Source organism: Dysidea avara, chromosome 13 (genome assembly GCF_963678975.1).
Source record: "Dysidea avara chromosome 13, odDysAvar1.4, whole genome shotgun sequence".
In the NCBI taxonomy this organism is placed as follows: Eukaryota; Metazoa; Porifera; class Demospongiae; order Dictyoceratida; family Dysideidae; genus Dysidea; species Dysidea avara.
The window spans coordinates 14,153,296-14,160,353 of NC_089284.1; the positions used below are offsets into that span (position 1 = coordinate 14,153,296).

General features: G+C 38.3%; 1 long non-coding RNA gene across 1 annotated transcript; it reads right to left on the bottom strand.

Moving 5' to 3' along the window:
- Positions 1-1,707: 1,707 nt before the first annotated feature.
- LOC136243315 (uncharacterized) lies at positions 1,708-7,052 on the bottom strand. Its single transcript, XR_010694836.1, has 5 exons — positions 6,960-7,052; positions 2,746-3,704; positions 2,149-2,698; positions 2,020-2,095; positions 1,708-1,972 (listed from the first exon to the last, which is right to left on the bottom strand). It is a non-coding gene; the product is annotated as an uncharacterized lncRNA (long non-coding RNA).
- Between the last annotated feature and the right edge of the window lie 6 nt (positions 7,053-7,058).

Consider the following 7,058-nt stretch of genomic DNA (forward strand, 5'->3'; position numbering starts at 1 on the left):
TGGTATTATGAATCAGGTAGACCATGTAGAAATTTTCTAAAAGTGATTCTTCAAAATAGCTGCAACATATATGGGTCGGCATTGCTAGTGGTAACACTATTTGTATTACACCAGATATTTTTATCTAAAAATCTTAAATTTCACTTAAAAGACATCTACAACATTTTTATGCTGTGCCCCATTCATGTATGTCAACGATAGAATTGTTGCTTCTAGAATAACCATTTTCAAACATGCAGGGCATGCCATGTATGATAATAAACATCAATTGTTACTGAACACAACCTCTTGTTTTTTCCTGTGGAAGCATGCTTTGCACATACTGTACAACTATATAAACCAACCCAAAATTTCACTTTATAAATTTTGCTGCTATATATATGTACATTCCTGTAGTACAGATACATTATCAACATCAGAGTTGAAATAGTGTGAAAGAGTTACATTAGATAAGGGACAAAAGTGTGGCTGATTAGCTAGTCATAGGAGAATTGACATGAGGTATAATTGAATCAGCTATGAAATACGTGGTGTCAAGTTAACAATAGTGAACAAATTTCTTTATCAACCAAGTAAAAGAGTATAGTGATGTTATCTTGAAACCTAATGATTGGAGATAGTTCAAAAGACTATATTTATTTAGACTTTTCTAAAACTTTTGATAGTGTCCCGCACAATAAATTGTTATGGTTTAATGCATGGGATTACTGGCAATTTATGGTCTTGGTTTCATTTATATTTGATTTCTCGCTACCACCGTGTGTCTGTTAACGGTTGCCCCTTTCCAATGTCCTACTTGTTAAGTCTGGTGTTCCACATGAGGCAGCATAATAGGACCACTACTATTCTTAATCTACCCTCTACTCCTTAACCTACCCTCTACTTCTTAATCTATCCTCGTTTTGATGATTGACTGGTTTGCTGTTTGCTCTGTACATTTTGACACGGACATGTTGGCTGCTGCAATGGTGCTTGCTGATACAGATTGTGATAATGGGCCATTTTCCTCAGGTAGACAGGTTAGATTAAATTCCGAAGATTCTTTACTTTCTGCCTTGCTACTTGCTGTTTGTACTTTCTTCAAGTATTTCCACAAATTATATAGCTAGCTACTGAAGTTTTGAAATTGTCAAAACAATAATATTTTGGAAATAAAGTTTCAGATAGTGTTCAATTATTGGAATTTTCTGAAAATATCTCCTGAAAGGTTTCCTCCATATGGTTCACGGTGTGGCGCACCAGATGGTATGGTTCACAGTGTAGCACACCAGATGGTTCACGGTGTGGCGCGCCAGCCGCTTTCTTGGCTGCATGACACTACCGTGTCTCTTGATGTTGAGAGATGTATACTTAAACTGATCATGTAAATTGATCAATAGCACACAGTGATGGGTATCTACTTTTCTGTATGTGTCTTCTTTGTCATCATTCTATTGTTTTATTAAAGTTAACTGAATTCTCTATTACAGTATTTTGATCTGCTAGTAGTCACTACCCCACTGTCTTAAGAAGAGAAAGGACTTAAGCTACTTCCCCTTGACATGAGATGGGTCTTTAGTCTACCTAGCCTATAGCTACTTTCACTATATGCAAGCAAATTAATAATAATAATAATTCTCCCATGCAATCATTAATCATTTAGATGATGGAATAATGGTGAAAACTTGCATGGTGTTATAGTAATGACTAGATTTAGGCAGTGAGACATATAACAATGCGGGTGGGGATCTGAAACATAATATAATTACAAATGTAATGCCTTGCCATAATTACAAATGTAATGTACCAATCTGATATGTATATTGCCCATTGAAGTACTCTATGAATTGTGGCTCTTTCTTTTACCATAATGCTGTAAATGCCTTTATATGTGTTTGAAAGGTGGAAGGATCGGGGGTTGTTATAAGAGTACACAGGTACTTCTACTTTATGTACATCATTGGCAACCAGATGGCGAAGATTTTTCCACACACTATTTAAGTTCTATGTGTATAAATATAGCTTGTACACTGTGTTTACCTGTTGACATGCCACCTACACAGCAAATGTATCACATCAGGGTACACTGCAACACATCCTCCAATCATTGAAGGGTCTAGTATGTACAAACAGATTGGTAAGACATCCTCAACTATGTAAGTGTCTGACCATAATCTGTCATTAGTATGCTAATAACAGCATCAGGTACCCTTTTTCTGATAGCAGAAAAGAAGACTGTGTATCTGTCTCTCAATACCTATAATTCCCCAAGCTACTGGTATACCTAGTAAAAATGTATGTAGAAAGGTTATATTCATATTGTGCACTAAACAAAAAAGTGATAAGTGATAAGTTTGTAGCCATACTGGGTTGTTTTGTGTGTGTGGAGTCTACACATCCCAGTGAATGAATTCCTTAAACATATCTGCTTGAAAAGATTTCATTAATACTAAAAAGAAGGTGCTTTCTTGAAGGGATGGATAATCAGCTTTCACTATTCCCTGTGGCTTGTATGCAATGATTGGTGATGGACTTTCTAGCTGCAGCTCCTCTATCCACAGATATTGCATCATTGGTGTGTTGATGGTTAGTGAAGTCCTGAGTCTTATGAATGGCATTACGGCAATCCTGTCATTTGATAAAATGTTTTCTGCATGGTTGCTAATTCATCAAAATCCTGATGCAGGTGCCTTGATCCTACGTATATCCTCTTGGATGTCTGTAATGAAATGTTTAGAATCTGCACATACGCAATATATTCCATACCCTTCATTATTCTCTCCACCAATACTACTTGTGAAAATTTTTGCTGTATATATTTCCTCTTGAACAGATGTGGGTATAGGAATGTGCTTCACTTCTTTTAATCCAAGTGAGTGATTGATGTGTGTGAAAATGTAGTCAACCTCTACATTTCTTGTTGATATATGGTGCTTTACATACATCCTGGCTAAGCAGTACGATCTGGTAAGCTTTTTCATTGATAAATAATTTTTTTGTCTGTTTTTTGCAGGTCTCATTATCTCTAGCTTTACCACCATGGCAGTAAGTGTACAGAAGAGTACATCACAATAGTATAGGTGATACTAGCAACGTTGAAACCGGGTCACTACTGCTGACCCGGATGACCCACTGACCCGGATGTGACCCGGATTAATTAAAGCCGAGACGTGTTTCGGCTAGTCTCGGGTGAGCGAACGAGTCTACATTTTGAGCGTTCGATTCGTGTTGAGTAAATATTGCAACTTCAGCCTAGCTGTAGGTTGAAGACCAAAAAAAAAAAAAAAAAAGGTCTTCACCTACTGACAATAGCTACCCCTCACCATAGATACCCTCAGTTTCGTGCTACATACTGCACTTACTAACAAATAGGCGTGGCTGAGCATATGTTGGTAATGCGATAAGTGGGCGTGGCTCACGAAAGAGCTACGCGATAGCGTTTATAAGTTCCACGTCGTCAAACGAACAATTTCGTTTCTCACGTGATCCAATCCGGGTCAGACCCGGATAAATTGTAAACTGGGTCAGACCCGGAGAAAATGTGACCCGGATGACCCGACCCGGTTTCAACGCTGGATACTAGCAGTTGATATACCATTTACCTTGTAGTAGGCCATGTGATGTTTCTTTACCTTTTGAAGTAAGTATGGGAAGACTGTTCTTCTGCCATGATGGTTTCCAAGTTGTAAATTCTTTCCATGTGGAAAACACTTTGACTGCTGAGTCTGTAGAATTTAATATGAATATTTAATTGCTGTCTGCCACACAGGAAAATAGACTAGATAAACTATAATATGTAATGTGATCCTCTCATGACCAAATATTTCAAGATAATTTATTTTTATTTTTTTGATTTACACACATGAATAGATTGAAAGAAATGCAATAAAGATTTCAGTTCAGGCATGCATATGCGCATGAGTATGAAGATTTTGCTGTAAATACTAACATCATCTTTTTTTATAACCATGATTTTAAGCAGTCCACGTACATATATATATTAAAAAACTTTGTGTGGGAGGTTCAAAGCAAAATCGCCATACAAACACAAGTGTTCTATAATGGGCAGTTATAGAACACCTTTATAGACCACAGTTCTATATGAGGTAGTTATAGGACTGTCAGGTCTATTTTGCAGGCTGATAGCCTACTTTGAGTGAGTAATCACTCATTCTGGCCAGTGTAGGCTGATAGTTTGATTGTACTGGCTGACCAGTCAACCCAACCAGTAAGAGCAATACCACTTGATTTAATTTATAGACACACTTGAAGATTTCGATGATGGTTGCTTGTGGTCAGCAGCAGTGAACATTCTTACATTTTGCTCACATAAACGGACAAGTCCTGATGTTAGCAATATCATGGAAATATGCTTATTAAAGTACCACAATCGAAAAGTTTTAGTTATTGAGAAGACGGACTAGACTCACAAAACGACTAATGAAGGCGCTACTTCAAGACCATCCTGGTGTTCTCCGGGAGCAAGGTATTGCCTCTTCTGACCAGTGTCATCCTGGGGACATTTATCACCCTACAGCTGATATCTCATTGGGTTGTCCAGCTTACTTTGACCTTACTGTCAGGTGCACAGCTCAGCCTGCTTTTATATCCTCTGCTGCTTCTCAGGCTGGGGTGGCTGCTGCTGCCGGTGAGGAAGCTAAGGACAATCGTTATTTAGAATCTGTTACCAATGATGGAGGTGACTTTATTCCCCTAGTATGTGAATCATTTGGTGTTTGGTCTCCTTTTGCTTTGTCCACTCTTTTTACAATTGCTGACCACACTACAGTTAAAAATGGTTTGTCTCGGAAGTTGGCTCGGAGGCAAATGTTGCAAAGGTTATCAGTGACTTTATAGAAATACAATGCCAAAATGGTCCTCAGACACTATGCTCTTTGTTTGGAGGACACTATAGATTTTGTTTAGGTTTTATAATGTAGTTAAGTAGGTGTAGCTTGTAAGTAGTTTAGTTTATTGTAATTAGTGTGGTAGTTTGTAATTAGCTAGTCTTTGTATTCTTTTGTGTTAACTGTATACTATTCTACTGTAGGGTAATGATGTATGGTGAAACTAATGAAGGCACAGCACAGTGCAACACAGGAAAAACACAGGCACAATGCCTATTCTACCAACGATAACACTACTCCGTGAGTTTCTAATTGTTTGGTGTGTTTTGTGTTTACCTCAAGTTGACGGTTCTCTACATAAGAGTGATCTCGAGACGAAATATAGCACTCAGCTTTGCCTCATGCTATATTTGTCTCTCGCCCACTCTTTTCGTGCTATATTTCCCGTATAACACTTGCGGCAGTGCTTTATCTAGTACATAAATATATATATGTACACAAGCGTTACGTATGGATTGTGGCAGGGATAGTGACTCTACATAAGGCACAGTTTAGTATGCTGACATATGTGTAGATGAATGTATGTATTCTAATTAATTTGATTATCACTGAGGTAGTGCTGCTACTTTAGTGCCTTAGCATGAAAAATTGCTTTTTCACAGGTTTTTCACTGACACAGGAATCTTCCTTTTGACTCGGTTTTGCCATGAGCAGTTCTCAAATGATGCTGGAGATTCTTCTTTAAAGTGTAACTACTTTTGCAGCCTTCTTCTGGACAAACATGCTGATTCTACATTTACATACATACGTACGTATGTGTAATTTCAGTCAGTATCAATTTTGAAATTATATGAATAAAAATTGTTTTCATGATTTTTACTATGATATTGATTACCATCCAACTAATTAAGGAGGCTAAAAGCCTGTAAATGCTGGGAATTAGAGCAGAGTCAATTATTACTCCCTGACATAGGCCATTTGTCAGGCAAATATCAGGCACGGCCAACCACAATGGAACCTGCCTGACAAAATGTCAGATAAAAATAGAAGGAAGTTAGAGAGTTTTATAGTGAAGCATTGTCAATCATTTAGGCAACAATGATTGTATTATTATAGGTTGAGTCACACTATTCTATCAATGTATCGTAAGGATTTCCCTGTTATGACAAATTGTGTAAAATAGTAGCATATCAATGTAAGGTAATGCTTTAGGTTGCCTGACATTTTCACTGGAATTTGAAAAAAAATTATAATTGTTTCTGAATTAGAGTCATGAATTATATTTCTGAAAGAATCATAACCAGGTGCTGGTTGATACTGAGACAGCTTGCATTCTTGGCAAAGTAGTCAGGGCCGCAGGGCCCCTTGAATACCTGTTTAAAAGATCGATATACTATAATAGGGCTGTCAGATCTTGATACTCTAATAGAGCAGTCACAGTATTCTTCAGAGGAGTAGTGTAACAAGCTTACAAATAAGGAGATATAGTTGGTGAGGGCAGCTATTGTCATTGTCAGCATGTAATGACCTTTTTTTGGTCTTCAGCTTACAGCTAGGGTGAAGTTGCACATTCAGAGTGGAACCCTCCTTGCCCTTGGGCCCCACCTTAACTCTTTGCCATGGGCTCCTCAATTTCTCTGGGTGGCCCTGAAAGTGGTAACACCTGACCTCACATGTACAGTCACTACATAATAACTTCCACGAGGCAGAATATGAATATGTATACATGCTATTGGAGCACAATTTTACTTTGCCTCAGGTTTGTTGAAATTGTACATGTCTTTCTATACAGTATCAAGAGCAAGGAAGAGAGTATACAGTACCGCTCAGCTACAACTTGACAAACGCGTGCTACCGAAACGCAGCAACTGTTGCGTGTCTACCATAGGTTTGGCGTGTAATAAGCGTTGTCAACTACAGAAGCACGGGTTCAGCACGCGTTACAACGACGTGAATATCATGGCGAAGTGCACACGCATTGATAACTTTGCAGTTTACACGCTCCGGTAGGTGCAACGCGTTTGTCCGTCGTGCCATATTATGCTGCCAGTCAACGCGTTGAACCAGACTTACAACGCGTTGAACCGTTCACATCAAGACTCATTCAGTATAAAAATTACTACAATAACGTACCTTTGTGTAAATTCTTGTTACTTCCGGCGAGCTTTCTTTACCTCCATCATTACCCTGAACTGCACAGTGCAGCAGAGCTATCTTTACGTTTGGAGCAGC